At 39.8% G+C, this 17,758-nt stretch overlaps 1 protein-coding gene and 1 pseudogene across 2 annotated transcripts in view; one reads left to right on the forward strand and one right to left on the reverse strand.

The window, feature by feature from the left end:
• Nucleotides 1–17,758, reverse strand: part of NEBL (nebulette) — a 273,257-nt gene that overhangs the window by 192,030 nt on the left and 63,469 nt on the right. The window lies entirely within an intron of this gene.
• LOC135312193 (uncharacterized) lies at nucleotides 1,213–13,768 on the forward strand (annotated as a pseudogene).

Genomic DNA, 17,758 nt, shown 5'->3' on the forward strand with positions numbered 1-17,758 from the left:
ACAAAATTACTTCCCTTCTAAGCAGAGGGTCAGCTCCATCAAATATTTTCATAATACCAATTACCATCATTGGCTGCCACATTAGGCTGTATCCGTCCTCTCCTAATTTTTGTTTGTAACAGCTGTTCTTCTAGTTAAAACCAGTTCTAGAAGATAAGGATGTTAAAAAAAAAACCACAAGAATACACTTATTTACAGTCATAGTAATACAGAAGGGAACAAAAAAACACCTGAAAATTAACAAAAAATTAAACCAATCTTACAAGAATTACAAAAAGCACATGGACTACTTTTATAACTAGCACTTCAGTACAGTGTACACAAGAGTTTCAAACTGCAATTAAATAGTGGATAATGATGTAGCAGTTTAGATGCAACCCAAGCTCATAACAAGTGATGGACAGGTAGGGAAGCTCCATCTCAGACCTGCAAGGGCCCAATCTGGTAATCGTGATCTGAGCCTACATCCACAAACAGCACTGAATTCAGCGCAAAAACACAGGGGAGAAACACAGGAGGTCTCCAATTAACTCTCACGTAAAAGACATGAGACAAAACAATTTACTCAGGAAAAAGGAGACAAGTTATTAAGTTTTGCTCAGCCAGGAAGTGTTTAAACTGGCAGTTTATCACCAGGCTTGAAGAGGCATGGGACTGCTTTCCATCCCTTACCTTGAAACCACGCCATTCACAGAAAGACATGCAAGATGCACAAGAGCAGAGAAAGAAGCAGCGGGAGGGAAATCTTGCCAACAGCTGGCTCCTTGCTTAGAAATTCTTGCTCAGTTGTACTTTCTGCTCCAAAGCTCTGGGTTTTCTGCCTCATTTTGAACTTTCTATACAATATCTCATATATGAATGTGATTATAAAGGCTTTTGGAGGAGGCTTAAGGTAACTAGTGGATAATACAGCTTCAGTACAGCAGAACTTGGGCAATGAAACAGACAAGGAAGATTTCACAATTCCCCACAAGTCACTCTGAAGATGCCATTCTCTTTAGCCTCTGGTATCTACCCCGCTGTATGAAGGATACTGTGGCTGCAATTAGTTTGCTTTGGAAAATATTTTTCTGTCTATGTCTTCTATTGTTCAAGGGACTTACTTTTTCAGAGATTTAATTTGTGCATCTGTACTTCTTATTTGAAGTTAAAGTTGCTCCCATAAGATAGCTAAATACAAGTACCTGTTTATGAAAAAATTCCCCTAGCGAGATGAGTTTGTATCGGTTTGCAGGAGATTTAGCAAACAGTAAGATCCATGAAAACAAATGTTACAAGCAAGGCTATTCCACCTGCTTGTTGGGGTAAGCCATAAAATGCTTGCTCCTGGAGCAAATGAAAGGCCACATATCACACTATCATACAACCAGGTATATGTTGCACATCATTGTGCTACCAGACTTGTACCAGACACCTGTCTACAGAGACTCACATCTGCAGCTCCCTTCAAAAGCTAAGGTTAGGGACCACAACTGTATCTGCCCCGAATACACAGGTTAATGCCTTAGTGTCCTCTGCCAGAGGCTGAAAACATGAGCCATTTACTGAAAAGTAGCAAGGCCAAAAAATGCTGTTTACATTTCAGAGAAAACAGAGTGAAAATAGAGTAGCCAGTGCTAATATCAAATTTCATTACTCTTACCATTTGAAATTCCATATAGAAATTCTACTGTGTTAAAATACTGGAGTGGTTATCTCTTCAACTGTATGTCATATGATGAAGAACATCAGAAAGCACAGAGAAGTGGACTACATACTAATCATAATCACTTGCAGAAGGGACAGCTATGGAAAACAGGTTTGGATAGAAAATCTGGAAGCTACAGTAGCTTATTTTAGAATTTTAAAAACCAATTTATTTTGGAAAAAAAAAAAGTAAAATCTTGTAAATTTCCAGCATTTTCACGGCCTATATCCAAAAGCATTAACATTCCTCAAGTGGCCAGTACTGGCCAAGCTTTAGGACAAAAGTGCAGAGGTAACAACATTAAATTACTTCGCACTTACAATATCAAAGGTGACCAAGAAACCTAGCCCAAATACATTTTCAGATATCGGTCAGCAGATAAATGGGTCATGTGAATTCACTGTGTTCCCATGCTGAGACTTTTATTTCAGTCAGCTCCCCTGAAAACTGCTCTGAGCAGGGTTGGTGAAGATAGAAGGATAACTGCCACCAGGCCACCGGCACAGCTTCACGCAGGCGCATGCTCTAGCAGCTGGCACAAGGATTGAGGACTGGTGTCTTCCCGCTTCCTCCCCAAAATTGCTTCAGAATAAAAAAGTCCTCCAGCTCTTAGGTGAAACTTGTATATTTCCCATTTCTTATATTTTTCTTTTAACTCTCTTTCTCAGTTTCATATTTATTATACATAGAAAGATACATTGTTAAGGAGACAGGTGAGTCTTGCTTCTTGACAAATTCAGGTCAAAACATTTTCATTTTAAAGATTTGAAAAAATACAGCAGAAGAGACACAGTTCATATTTAAGAAACCCATCATAAAATAAAAAGAATTATTTTAATAAAGAACTCGGCCAAGTAGCATCCAGATTTAGCAAAAAGATCAAAAAGAGTAGAAGCCAAGCACCATGGATGTCAAAAGTAGAACTGCCAGAATTTTCAGTGGAGCCAGATGCTCACCCTTTCAATAATTTACCTCTTCCTCAGCTATGGAACACCAACGCTTGGGGAAAGAAAATGAATCAGTAGCACACTGAGAACTACAGGGTAGCCTGGAGCTATGCAGGAACCCATCAGCAGCACACTAATTGGCATTGACAACAGATCAAAAAGTGAGAGCCAGTACTGGAGGAGGATCCACAAAAGATACACAGAAAGCTCAGGGAGACTTGGAAGGCGGAGGCAACTGTGGCAACATAAATCGGTAAAGAAAAGTCTGGCTACAACAGCAAGATCTGTCAAAGAGCACAGGAAATCAGTCAAGAAGGGAGAAGATGCACACATACCTTGCCATTTGCCACTGCTAGACTGCTCCCAGGATATCACCCAGTGAGTTCATCCAGAGCTCTCCTGAGTTTATACATTACCTATACACAGAAAACCCCACAGATGTTTAAGAAAACTTTGCTTTTAAATATTTTAAAGTGATCACCAGTGGCACAACGAAAGGCTGATGCCTCAATATTTCCAAACTCTTTTCTTCTAGATGGTATGATTATTATTATTTCTTTCAAAATATCCAGGAGACAAAAGTCCATGAATATGAGCAAAAAAACTCCGCCTCAGACTGAGGCTGAGTCTCTCATTAACTTCACTTACTGATTTACAGCAGATCTAGCAGAGTTAAAAAAACATCGTATGGCACATAGCTAGTATGGCCTATGGTTTTTTTATCCCTTCAACATTTTGCTGTCCTCTTTTAAGAATTTCAGCAAGAACACACAAAGATACACTATAAAAGCAGTATGTTTTGCACAGGTTTAGACCTGTGCTTGACCTGCCTACTTCAGCATAGTAGTGACATGCTACATATATAGATATTTAACAAACCTCTACAGTGCAGGTTTGTTCAAGTTCTAGGTTTGGCTGGGGTATAATTCATGCATACAGCAGTGACAAATTTTCTTACAAATTTCCTAAATTTTCCTATTAATTATTCTATCAGCAATGGATCAGTATCTCAAGCAGCATGATACTGAATTATGCAAGTACTTTCTAAATTCTGCTCTTACATAAAATATGATAAATGTGCTCCCCCACCCCCCCCCCCCAGTTCTGGAATATTTTTCTGGAATATCTTCAAGTAATAAGAACTTTTGTGCAAAAAAAAATTATTCACCTAAATGCTTTCTCTGCTTACCAAATACCAGTATTTCTGTACGTGACTAACTCCACGGGTTCTCATCATACGTATCAAGACTACCAAATCTTGCCATGTTTATAGTCAAAAGTTTCCTTTCTTCCAACTATTGTCATTTCATCATCTGATTTCTAATCACAGGTATGTATACTTAAATCATTTCCGTAAGTCTTTCCCAGTTAATAAAATCTGTTTGTATTCAGCGAAATGTGTCAAAGACTATATAGGTAATTTATTTAATAATTTCATTGCCAAGAAAAACACCATGCTACATTAAACTCCATCTTTAGAAGTAATGTAGCTTAACCAACATTATTTCCCTGGTGTTCCAATAGCACATCTAGCCTATTCCTATCCTTCATACACAGTAAGGTACTTTTAATAGAAGGACATCATGACATCAGAGTAGCGTTATACCTCAGCCTGCCACATCTACAATGAACAACTCTTTCTGTGTTTGTATAGCAAGTCAAGCTTTTTCTCATGGCTGATGAAGACATGAAAGACCCCCAAGCAGCAGTTTTAAGATATGCTAAGGTGACCTCCCTTAAATGTTAAGCAAGAAGGATTTCAAAAGATTTATTCACATTCAATATCATGGCATAACAAAGAAATGACATAAGATAAAAACTACATTCACCATATGAATATTGGAAAAATACTGTTTCAGTACTGCGATAGCATAGTTACAAAGGAAAATTGTAGTAAACACCACAGCCCATCTGGTGTAGGATTTTATACAGCCCTATGTGACTGGAAATTCTGACAAGCAGATTGTAAATCAAGCTCAGTTACAGGCTCTACATCTAATTCTCGTCTTCTCTGTGCTGAAACCATCTATCCAGTTGGGTAACATTCTCAAAACTCCTTCTATTAGCAGAAATTAAAGCTACTTTGTGAATATCCAACAGTCTCTGCATTCCTGCCTGGAATTAAGAGTCCCACTCAATCGATGAACGTAAAGAAAATTGTTTCACCCCTGAATTATTACTTTTTCTATGCGTTGTTATTGATGTTATTAATGTTCTCTGCAGCACGCCAATGGTTGGCATTCAAGACAATGTCAAAACACTGTACTCAAGAAACACTCCAATTTCAGCTGTTCATTTTGTCATGCCAAGGAAATTTTGCCAGTAACCACATCTTAGAACACATACGTAAAACCAGACCAGGCAGCTTCAAAAGCTCCTAGGCAATTGGAAGCACTCAGTGTGGGGATTTAAATGCAACATCTAAATGGACATCTAAATATAATGCTTTCTGATACTGAGTCCATGCACAAGCAGGAGAGAGTAAAACTTGAATCTACCCTAATAACATCTTTTTCTCTCCAGCTTTTCAAATGCAAGAAATACAATAGAACTTTCATTCTAAAACTTTTAATGTCAAAAATTTATGACAATAAGATCAGAAATCCAGAAAGAGTGATCTACTGCTTACTGATTGTAGTAAGCCGTCATCTTCCAAGAAAGATTCAACTAAAAGATTATTTGCTACTAAAAACTGAAATTCTTACTCATGCATTGAAGAACTGTTAGGCCATATATCGGTAGATGACAGTTGTAATGAAACTGGAGTGCAGCTGTTGCACTCTCCTGAAACAGAAGAAAACTAGTTATAAGCCCAAAACCTGGGAAGCTGAATATGGACTAGATTTTCTTCTAGCTCCCAGCTTCCATGTTTTCTACTTCTTAACTCTTCTGTGTATGCTTACTGTCTTTTAAGCTTTATGCCTTTCTTTGTTTCTTTTGCAAATCTATATTAGACAATTCATTGGTGCTTCTGAATTCCAAAGTTACCATTCAAAGACACAGCAAATAGCACCAAGGGGACACTAAAAGGCCACCTGGAAGACAGAAGAGAAATAAGTGCTAGAAAGACTTCATAGGTTTTTCTGACCTCACAAAAACTACTATTTAGATAGCTATCAAGAGGGTGGGAAATCTAAGACCCCTAAAAGCCACAAGGCATCTGCCAAGTCATCAGATAGTCTACTGAGCTTGAGTCATAACTGACTGACCTCCTTGGAAGCTACAGGTGTCATCCTGAAGAGCTTAGCCATCTACATTACGCACTACTCCCTTCAGAGGGACTGTGTCTCCAACTAACTATAGAAGCAGACCTCATATATTGTAACTTAAGTAATTTGGACACTATTAAAAAACTGGGGGAGGAAACCAGAAGGGAGATGGAAACAACTCATCTCTGAAGTCTTAATATTGCTATCTCTTTAACTGTAATTGCAGCGTGTTAAGCATTTATCCTCTAAAACTGTGCCAACATCAGCAACTCCAAGCTAGCAGCAAAAAAAGTAAATTAAACAGAGTTATGTTTACATGTGTGCTAGAGGGGAAAAAAGGGAAAGCTGGTTTTTTGCCAAGTGGAAAATGACAGAATTAGTAGGGCAGAGATGCCGTTCTGCTTTTACATGTCTAACGGAGTTGGCAAATAGTAGTGTATATAAACTCACAGTTGATAAAAAATATTCAGTATTTCCTTTTTTCAGCCTCAAAACTAAAGAATTTGACCTCTTATTAGTAACATTTTTAAATTTTATTCATTTAGAAATTATTTCCTCTTTGGAAGTGTTTCCAGGTTTTGTTAATACAGAACAAGTTTCAAATCAGTTAATACTAAAAAGAAATGTCTTGAGAAAGCATGCATTTGTATTTTTACATTAATTATAACACTTCTAATAATTTCAACATTTTACTAGTTGCTTGTTCACATATTGTAAATTTTAAGCAGCTATATTATCTGTACAGCTTTATGAACTGTCCCTCCTTTAATGCATCCACTTGTATAAAATTAGTATTAATAGAAAAAGAAAACAATGTTATACCATGCAAGCATTTCACAAAAGATCATATGCTATACTAGCAGAAACAAGATTTCATATTACAGCACATTAACCTACACAAAATTATTGGATGATACATCCAGCTTTTGCTTGCCAGTGAAGAATACTCTTAAGTAAAGCCTGCTTTGGCCTATTCTACTGAAAGGGTAAGAGAATGTAAAAGCAAACACTGTAATTTTTAATGTAAATCCTTGGCAAAAGTCAATGTATAATTAAATAAATTCAATACAATTCTGTGTAACACTTCATAGGCCCCTCACAGTGACTGACAGCTGTGGCGCAGGACATCATGCTTCGCAGAAGATCCGGTCTGTAAGTATCAAATTCTAAAGCCTTTGTAATCAGATCAAACCAGAGATTATTTTTTTTAATTTACCATGAAAAAGCATCAACCAGGTAACATTTCACTAATACCCTGCAAACACCCCCAGAATTTCTGCATACGTTATGCTCTCTGGTCCTCATGGACCATTAATTATTTTCAGTAGAATCAGGTGCAGTTGCCATTGCTAATCAAATGCTCCATCAATATTACTACAAAGACTGTACTCCCTCCTCTTTGCTTTCTCTCTTTTTCTCCCAGCTTGAAACTATTCCACCATGTATTTTCCCATTAAAGTATAGGGGTTGTTGTCACAGCTCTTAGTATTTTCAATAGAGACTTAGGCGAATGAATGAGCCTTAGGTAACTGATAGATCATGGGCTTTCTATTCACTTTCTTGGACACAGACCCTACACTCCACCCAAATACTGTTTCAGAGACCAAAGCAACTGCACCGGGTGTCATCCGAGGTGATTTCCACAAGTTTCCAAAGAGAAAACTACTCAGACAAGCAGAACTTGATAACATCTCCTGACCTTTTCACTCCTTTAGCCTGAAGACCTCACTGTTGATCTGCCTCTCTCAACAACTTCAGATCAAAAGGCAAAGAAACTGTTTTCCATCTCCTCCCTTGGAAAGAGGAGAGCAGCTGATGAATGGCTGCTGATAAACTAACAAATTAGTCCTATAAGATGTAAAATAGTCACAAACAAAACAATGTTAGTTGAATAGCATGTAAGAGGAATGCAAACTATTCCTAAGCTAATTTACAAAGGTGACCTTCCCAAAGCATTAACCAAGTATTCTAACTACAACAAAATACAGAAGAAAAAGTAATTTCCATGAGCTATGTAAAAATTCAGCCTATAAGAGCAGGTGCAATATCATGCTGTTAGATCAAGTGCAAAAAGATGAATTATGGGATAGGTGGAGAAGAAAGGAAGTCACTGAACTAATTATGAAAGGACTGTGATATGTGTAAGATGAAAGGAAAAGCTCATGGTTCAAATCACACAGCTTAGCCATTAAATAGCATTTATACCACAGGAACACAGACGACCTCGGAGGGTACTCATAATCATGAAAAAAAAAAGAAAGTGAAATATCTCCTAACTCTCCACCTTATTCCTAAATGCTGCAGGCCACAAATCTGTCAGATGTCACTGTATGAGCCCCTTCTACACCTATTACTACGTTCCAGCAAACCCATCAGCTAGATCCTCCTGGTCAGAGCCCCCAAAGGGCAACTGAATCCATTCAGAACAAAACTGAATACATGTCTTTGAGTAAGAGAGAGAGAGAGATGATGGGAAATGCAAAGCAAACTACTTGTAGTTGCTCTGTTGAAGTTCACAATAACTTGCAGGAAATATGTTCTCAGCTGAAGCTCACACATGAATACCTAAAATCAGACTCATGGCTGAAAAACTATTATTTGTACTGTAAGTGCATGATCAGTATCACCTCTTTCCTTGCTAGCATAAAAGAAAGTTAAGCCATTAAACGATCATCTTAAGAAGTTAATAAGTCAAGGTTGCAAGATTCCTTTAAACTGACGGCGTTTATTTCAGCTAGTAAATTATTTTTTGACAAAAATGGGGTTTTATTCTGCTATTTCACTACTGTGCTAATTACTTGCTCACCAAATTACACACAGATTATTACTAACAAAGCCATTCACAAAAGCAAAAATAAAATACTTATTTTATAAAATTGAAATAAAAAGCAATCAGGAAATAATTATTTATAAGCAACTTCAACTCAATTTCCACAGAATCACTGACTCTTCTATTGGGAGTTAGATTTATTTTTTTTTCCCCCTACAGATTTACTGATTATCTGTGCACACAGTGAGCCAGCCAACCCTGTCTGTTCATAGAAATGACAAATATGTTTCCACCAATTTCTTAGTGAGGAAGAAACCTGAAGCCTCTGAAGCAGTTCAGTGACTAAAATCACCCAAGTGCCAGTCAACTCACATCAAATCACTGGTGGAGCACATGGCTTCCTCTACAGGCCCTTTGCAATGTACACTAAAAAAAAACACCAAACTTTTAATTTCAAAAAACCCTGTATTTTCTGTGTATTTCAGAAATGAAAATATTATTTTAAAGCTTACCAAGCTATAAGCCATTCTGTAAGCCTTCTGCCAGAACTGAACTGCACCGCAAATGTCTCTTGGATATATAATTCTATTTCTTTACTTCTACTGAGATTACCCTGGGGGCTTCATATGGATGTTTACACTGAAAGAAGTCTACTACCAGACAGGAGCATAGAGTTCCTTCCACAAATAGCTTTTAACACAAGAACAAATGCACAAAATAAAAACAGTTTCAACATTCAAACTAGAGCATTTCCAAGTGCTTAAAGCATCTGCTTAAAACTGCAAAACTTGAGAACACATTTCAAACTTAAAACACATTGCTCTGGTCTGCGGAAGAGCTCAGTTGTGCCATGCTCCATCTGTCTGTCCTCCTGCACCAGCACATGGGAGCCTTTGGTTGATAGAGCTCTGTTTGCATTTTCATTAAAACCCAGAGACAAAGATTGCCAAATTATTTAGCATCATCACTTTTACTCAACTCTAGGTGAGGAAGACCCCACTTGAGAAAGCCAAGGCATCTGTGGAGCAGAGCAGTCGCCAGCAAAGGGAAAACCTCTGACACCATAGACCAAGTTTGCTGAGTATGTCATCCAAGTACAAACTAAAATATCTGGATGACAGTTGCCCACTCTCCATACTTGATGAGCATCTGCAGTTTCACTGAAATCCAAATGGTGAAGGGTTATGGTGGAGCCAAAACAAGTACCTGAAAAACCCTGATTTTCACAAGCCATACTTTTTGTGGAATAAAAAGATAACTTGGGGGGGGGGGGGGGGGGGGGGGGGGGCGGGAAACACGGATGACCAACCACCCTCAAGGATATACTGAATTAATCTGTCTTTGTCAAAGTTGTTAAAAACATACAGGTTGTGCATTGCTCACCAGTGAAAGACTAATGTTCCATCTTTACGGGAAGTTGTATTTAAAAAATGGGTATAGGGAATACTGTCAGCAGAGCTCTTTAAAGAACAGAATTTCTGCTCTAATAAGAAATGAAACAGAACAACAGAGCATAGCTATTGTTGCCATTCAGTATTTTAAAAATATGTATCCACATTTCCCATGCAAATAGTTTTATATCTTTTAAGCTCTTCTCTTTTTTTTCCAAGTCCTTTAACACATCTTTTAATGTCTTCTCATGTCTTTTAAGGTTATTTAATATTTTATAAATGAACCTGAGACTTGGAGCTCAATCTCCAGGGGTTTCTAGCTCAGACACAGTGTCTAGTCTCCTGGTTCCCTATCAGTTTTAACACATTGATGAGGTCCTGCCCTGAAAATACAGCTGATTCATGAACCTAAAAGCACAGGAGCTAGAGCTTTGGCAAAAGATACATTTCTTTGGGTTGCCAGCTATGGATCCGGGCACCTAGACTTTAAGGCTACATCTGTGCTAGTAAATTAAAAAACATCTAGCAACGCTCCGGTACTGAGGCTAACTAGCATGGAGCAGCCCACATCAACACTGTTCAACTCTCCTACTGTCCAAAACAGGGTCACCACACCCAAACTGCCTGGGGATAGCAGAAGTTAGCTTGGCCATGGACAGAGCCATACCCAGGAAATGCCTGGGAAAGAGTAACTAGCACAGGCTAAAGCTATTGTGCCATTTTAGCAATTTAACAGCTTTGTCAACTGAGTTTCATACCAATCTTTACTTTGCTGGTACAGATGAAGCAAAGGAGTCCAAGCTAGAGTTGTAACACTGGATCCCCAGCCTCTCTGCTCTACAGGAAGAAATTTCAAGAATAACTTCTGCTCTAAAATTTTAACAGCGCAAGTTCTTCTGTGTGGCTTTTCTTAACCTTCTTACCTCTCTGCTTCTAAATCACAGAACCACAGAGGATTTGAGGCTAGAAGGGACCTCTGAAAATTGTCATAGCACAGCCAACTAGAGCAGGTTGCTTGGGACCATGCCCAGTCCTCTTGAGTATCTCCAAGGAGGGACACTCCACAACCGCTGTGGGCAACCCATGCTAGTGTTCAACCACCCTCATACTGCAAAGTCACCCTCAGTTCATCGTTGTGGCCCTTCACTCCACTCCACTCCAGTATGTCCCAGTACTTCACTCCAGATGTATCCCACCAGGGCTGAGCAGAAGGGAGAGATCACCTCCTTTGACTTGCTAGTAACGCTCTTCATAGCACAGCCCAGGGCGCTGATGGGTGATGGGTTGTTCCTCCCCAAGGCAATACTTGACATTTCCTTTTGCTGCACTTCATGAGGTTCCTGTCAGGCCATTTCTCCAGCCTGTTGAGGTCCCTCTGGGTGGTAGTACAACCGTCTGGTGTATTGGCCACTCTTCCCAGTTTTCTGTCACCTGCTACCTTGCTCAGGGTGCATTCTGTCCCATCACCCAGGTCCTTAATGAGGGCATCACATAGTACTGGACTTAGTATCATCTACCATCTCTTGGGATACACCATTAGTGACAGGCCACCAGGACTTTGTGCCACTGATCACAACCCTCAGAGCCTGGCAGTTCAGCCAATTTTCAGTCCATCTCAATGTCCATTTATCTATCCCATATTTCACCAGCTTCTCCACGATGATGTTACGAGAGACTGTCAAAAGACATACCAAAGTTGAGATAAACATGCACACATAGCCACAAACTTGGATTAGAAATCGCTATATAAAACTAATCTTCCTTACATAATGAAAAACATTAACATTGAAATATTTTACATCAAGATTTCAAAATAAATCTTCCCCCCTTAGGGGCTAACTTTTCCAGGAACCAGAACCAGGGAAGGTAATGTTTTCCCTTTTTTCAACCTCGTTGACTGGCATACTCTTATGGGAATGGTAGGCAAAGTCCTCTTTCTTCTTAACCTAAAATTAAGCATAAATCAATAATTCCCTTCTGTGTAATCTCCATTTCACTGTCCACTGCAATTTTTCAAAAACCCCAAATAATTGAGAACTCCACATCAAGGACAGAATGACTCATTTTCACAGTTTCCATCTGCTTATACAAATGTTTATGGTTTGATTTCACATGCATGATTAATGATGCAATGCACTTAAGAACTATCAGACTATACAATTTACTCATATAAACAACAGATAAAACAGCAGAGATTACAATAATAATGACGTGCTTTTCAGAGACAGCTATAGGTACCTGCTCTCCTATTCACAACTCGTGGACTTTCTGAGATGCCACCACCTTTGTTCTCTGATGCCAGAATAAAAATTGAATATGGAGTTCAAAACCCTATCTTTCTATTAGTGATTTAAGTAAGAAAGAAAAAGACACATAAATTTTATATATAAACAGTCACATTTTGTTATGGTTGCTAGTTTCTTGTCACTACTATGCCTTAACAGTAAACTTCCTGCAAATGAGCAATTTCATACACATATCACATAGGGTTTTTTTCTCCCCAAATCCAACAGTTGCCAAGTAAGGTAAATGAGAAAAACACACCTGCAAATGCTCATAATCAAAGAAAAACCAGTAGTGGGATGAAGGAGAAATCTTTCCAGTGGCCAGCACTGCAGCTGGCCAGGGAAACACAACTCAAACTCTCTCAGTGCCTTCCACTTCTTGTCCCTTTCTTCTGTTATTGGCCTCTCCTCAAATCTCTACCCTTCAAATTCTGCCTATTGCTTCTTGGCTGAAAGCGTTGGGAAGGAAGCAACAAATGAACAAGGACTCTGACATGCCAGGAAAGGGTTCTGTTTCCAACAATAGTTCTTGCAAATAGGGCCAGCAGTACAACTAAGCATATGTACAGTTCTCTCTATGTGGTGCTGCACACAACGATAGCCTTGCATGTGCCCACCATAGGTTAACTCCACCACCAGCCTGACAACAGATGGAGGCAGAAAGAGACATACCACAGTGGCATACTGATCACTACTAGAGAAGAAGACTCAGCCATCTGCCTCCTGCTACTCGCAAGACAATGCAAGCTGCAGTTTAAAACACCCATGTTTTGTTAGATAGCCTTAGCCCTCTGCTCACACCCTGTGTGGAGCAACACGGCTTCTCTTTACAAAGGAGGACACCTGGGGCTGTATTAACATGAACACAGCTAAGCAGATAAGGAAAGCAATTACCCCCCTCTGCCTAGCACTCATTAGACCACGTCTACAACACTGTCTAGCACTAGGCTTCCACCACCAGAAAGATCAATCAAGTGCTACTCCTGTGTGGCCAGCAGGAGTACAGCAGTGATCGTCCCACTGTACTTGGCACTGGTGAGGCCACACCTCGAATGCTGGGTTCAGCTTTGGGCCCCTCACTACAAGAAGGACATCGAGGTGCTGGAGCATCTCCAGAGAAGGGCAACGAAGCTGGTGAAGGGTCTAGAGCACAAGTCTTCTGAGGAGCAGCTGAGGGAACTGGGGTTGTTTAGTCTGGAGAAGAGGAGGCTGAAGGGAGACCTTATCACTCTCTACAACTACATGAAAGGAGGTTGTAGCCAGGTGGGTGTTGGTCTCTTCTCCCAAGTTACTAGTGATAGAACAAGAGGAAATGGCTTCAAGCTGCATAAAGGGAGGTTTAGATTGGATATTAGGAAAAATGTCTTTACTGAAAGAGTGGTCAGGCATTGGAACAGGCTGCCCAGAGAGGTGATAGAGTCACCATTCCTGGAGGTATTTAAAAGACATGTAGACATAGCACTTCAGGGCATGATTTAGGAGTCATGGTGGTGTTGCATTGATGGTTGGACTTGATGATCCTAGAGGTCATTTCCAACCTTAAAGATTCCATGATTCTAAGTTGGCCAGGTGGCTGGAGCACATGCCCTATGAGAACAGGCTAAGGGAACAGGGCTTGTTCAGCCTGGGGGGGAGATGGTTCTGAAGGGACCTAACAGCAGCCTTCCAACACTCGCAAGGAGTTGGAGAACTCCTGCAAGGAGTATCAAGAAGAGGAAGCCAAGCTTTTCACAGTAGTGTTTTGTGGGAACACAGCAGACAGTGGGCATAAGTTGAAACAAGAGGGGCTCAGACTGAAGAAACTCTTTCACCATGAGGACAGTCAAGTAGTGGAAAAGACTACCCAAAGAGATTACACAGGCTCCATCCTTGGATATTTTCAAGACTTGACTTGTCATGGCTGACTCTACTTTGAGCAGGACCTCTTGACGTCCCTTCAGTCTGAATTATCATACAATCCTATGATAGCTTCCATTCATATTTGTAAGGCTCTGTACGGATAACTTTCAACTGGGATGGCTCTTATGTGGTAGATAGTGGGGTCCATACCAAGTAGGACTTTAGACCCTTGGTAAAATCTGAGTCTTACTTCCGTCTTGAACTAAGTGGAGAAAGTGCACCTGCTAATACAGTACCCCAGCACACTGGAAAAGGAAATATATATGAAAATAGGAAATGTGCAGTGCCTGTGCAGTAGCCCTCAGCAGGGTTTTCCTGGCATGCAACAACCAGGATGAGCAACAGGGTGCACAAGTCAGGAGGTGCTAACACCCCAGCTGTCTCTGACTTCATTTGTGAGGTCAGCAGTAAGAGTTTATCCATGTATGACGTATTTATACATGAAACACAAGTATAAGCATGTGCTTCAACCCTCCCAGGTACAGTGAAGTTGAACAAAATAGATTTTGTGTAATGAAAAAAAAGTTCAGTAAATGTGCTACAGATACTCGGGCATTCATGTGCCAGCTCAGTCACTATCTTGTCAGTGCACAGAGATGGACTGGAAAAAACTTGGACTGAGCACAGAACAGGGCATACAGGAAAATATTTACAAGGTCTTTTACAAAGGAATGGCCATTTTTTCTGTTTTCGCAGGCTACAGTAACTAAGTACTCTCGTGTCATTCATTATTACCCTGATACTGAATAACGTACCCTGTACTTGTTCATAGCACATTCCTTTCTTACACCACTGCTGTGTTATATACATACTCACACATCTACTACAAAATACTCCACAGAGATCCCCACCAGTCCAAAAGCATGAGCCACAATTGCCTTTGAAGGAAGCAAAGGTGACCCAGGCTAAGAAGCAGCTGGTTCTGATGCAGCTGGGGCTGTCACTGGAATGCAAAGAAAGGGAACAACTGGGTCAGCAGATGAAAGCGGACTGTCTGCTGTATATGATCACAACGCAGTCCCCAATAGCTCCAAGAAACACTTCAATGGGAACACAGTATAACTTCCCCCAGCTTTGCATCCCACTAACAGCTGAACTTGGCTTAAGGAAGGGAGGCCTGTTAAGACTTCTCACTGCAGTCCCCCTTGTAGATTACCGCCTGAGGGAAGACCTTGTGGTATGAAATTCTGACAGCCTAAACCATCAGGTATCTGCACAGCACCTTATTTATTCCCTGTGACATACATCCAAGGTGCCAGTAAAGGGCAAAATATTAGAAATAAGCAATAATTCAAAGACTAAGATGGTGACCAGTTAAACCAAGTAGCTATTTAATTTAAAGACTTGTTCAGTTATACTCTGCTTTGAACGTGAATTACAGACATCTTATAATTAAAAGAGGACATTTTCATAACTTTGTATTTTTTGACCTCGGCTGAGACAGAAAGAAGTGATGCAGCAGAAATTAAAACAAACATTGAAATGTAAAATCTGTATAGGCAGCCAGAACAGCAAATGCAAAATTATCTCGTCTTTGGTCAATGTTGTAACTTTAAGTTCCACCAATTACTTTTCTATTTATTTTTCCAGTGAGTCTGAGAGCATGGGCCCACTTAATGGATGCTTCTCAGAGATGCACACTCTTGCCAAACGTGACCTAATCCATATTAGCCTTAGCTACATGGTTTGAGTTAAAGCAGTTTTGTGTTCCCCATTTCCTTTCGTTTGAGCAGATCAGTTCAATTTTAGCTTTGTCTGTTTTTAAAAGACAGATTTCACATAGATTATAAAACTAACCTTTCACTGAGAGGCAGAACCATCTGAATTGAGAGCATGCAAGGAAACATGGATGAGGAAAAAGGCTAGCACTATGATAAAGCACAGAGTTGTATCTCAGCAAAAAAAAGAGGGAGAGAATGACGAAAAAGAGGGCCTCAAAAAAAAGTGTTTCATAATTGATGGAAGTGGAGGAGAATGGCTGAAGAGTAAAGCACAAAGTATTTTCATTCTTGACAATACATTATGAACTGACACAGTGACAGAAATAGATGGAAAAAGGGTCAACAAAGCTAGAAGAACAGAAATTCCACATGGCTCACTCTGTCTAGAACAGAAGAGGACAGGATGGTCTTTTAGAAACACATAACATGAAGTGCAAGCAAAGTACAAGCAAGTCTCTTGTGCTTTCTATCATAAGATCTGCCCTGAAGTGTCAAGAAATCTGAACATGACTATCTACCTCTGTCACTGGGAAAGAGGATACACTTACAGATCAATGGGAGCCGCTCCCTGATTTATGGATCTTGTATCCTTCATAACACTTCTAATAAATATCATGAACCCATATGGTGCCCAAGTGTTATATGTTATATTTAGCTAAAGTGCATTTAAAACAAACAAAACAAGCCCAAGACGATCCTATGCCATTGGAGGGTTCCCCACTGACCCCTCCCTAGCTGAGCCTCATGAATGCCCTTTACAATTCAAGTGCATTAAATCAGATCTAAAGAACTTCCCATTTAGAGGATAACATAGAAACAAGACACATTTTATTCAAAGATCCTCAAAAAAAATCTTGCATGTAACTGCAAACCCGAACTATCTGAATTTTTTTAGTGACACATATCCTGAGCAAGGTTGCCATTCACTGCTCTGTGAAGGCTTTACTACTATTTTTAATTGTTCGGGGTTTTCTGAGGTTTTTTGGTTTTGGGTTTTTTTCAGCTGGCTGGCTAGTTGATTGGGTTTTTTTAACCACAGTTCATAAAACCTGACTTCTTCAGGCTGACAATAGCAAACCCACAAAAGCCAGCAGAAGGGAAAAGCAGCATTACTGGCAGCACACAAGAAATGCCACCACAGAACTCGGTAACAAAAAAGAAAAAGTGGGAAAGAAAACAAAGGAGACAGACACAGCCAGGCCAAGAAAATAAAAAAATATATACACACATGCACACACACGCACGCACAGTTTTGTAAGTATGAAGTGACAAAGGAAAAAAGACAAGAGTAAATTAGTGAGGGAAAAAAGACGGCAGAAGCAGCAAAAAGCGACGTTTTATCGCAGTTCAGGGAAAATGACTCAGCATTCAATGGGCCTACCATCCAGAGCCTGCTAAACTTCAAAAATCTCTCAAGATATTGATCAGGTTAGAAATCACAACTACAGCAACTGCATAGCAGGGAAAATTACTCCCTCACGACAGCAATCAGAAAGATTTGCAGGGAAGGAAACATGGAGGAGGGCACAATCGTCATCTTTAATAAATACTAGTGCTGAAGCAATAGCTAGAAGAAAGTGTGTCATTGTCAGCATGTGACTGATGGCTGAGCACAGAAAGATTGTCAATAGCTGATCTTCAGACAATCACATAATGGGAGTCAGGATATGGAAAATTGTTATTGACTAATAATTCCCTGGACAGCAGCTACACAGAAAGACAGTGGATTAATATACAGAGCTTTTTTGCTTTGGTGTGGTGGGGTTTTTGGGGGGATGTTTTTGTTTGTTTGTTTTGGGTTTGGGTTGGGTTTTTTTCACTTTTAGACTATTACTTTGGTGATAACTGA

The sequence above is a fragment of the Phalacrocorax carbo genome, chromosome 2 (assembly GCF_963921805.1).
Source record: "Phalacrocorax carbo chromosome 2, bPhaCar2.1, whole genome shotgun sequence".
NCBI classification, from domain to species: Eukaryota; Metazoa; Chordata; class Aves; order Suliformes; family Phalacrocoracidae; genus Phalacrocorax; species Phalacrocorax carbo.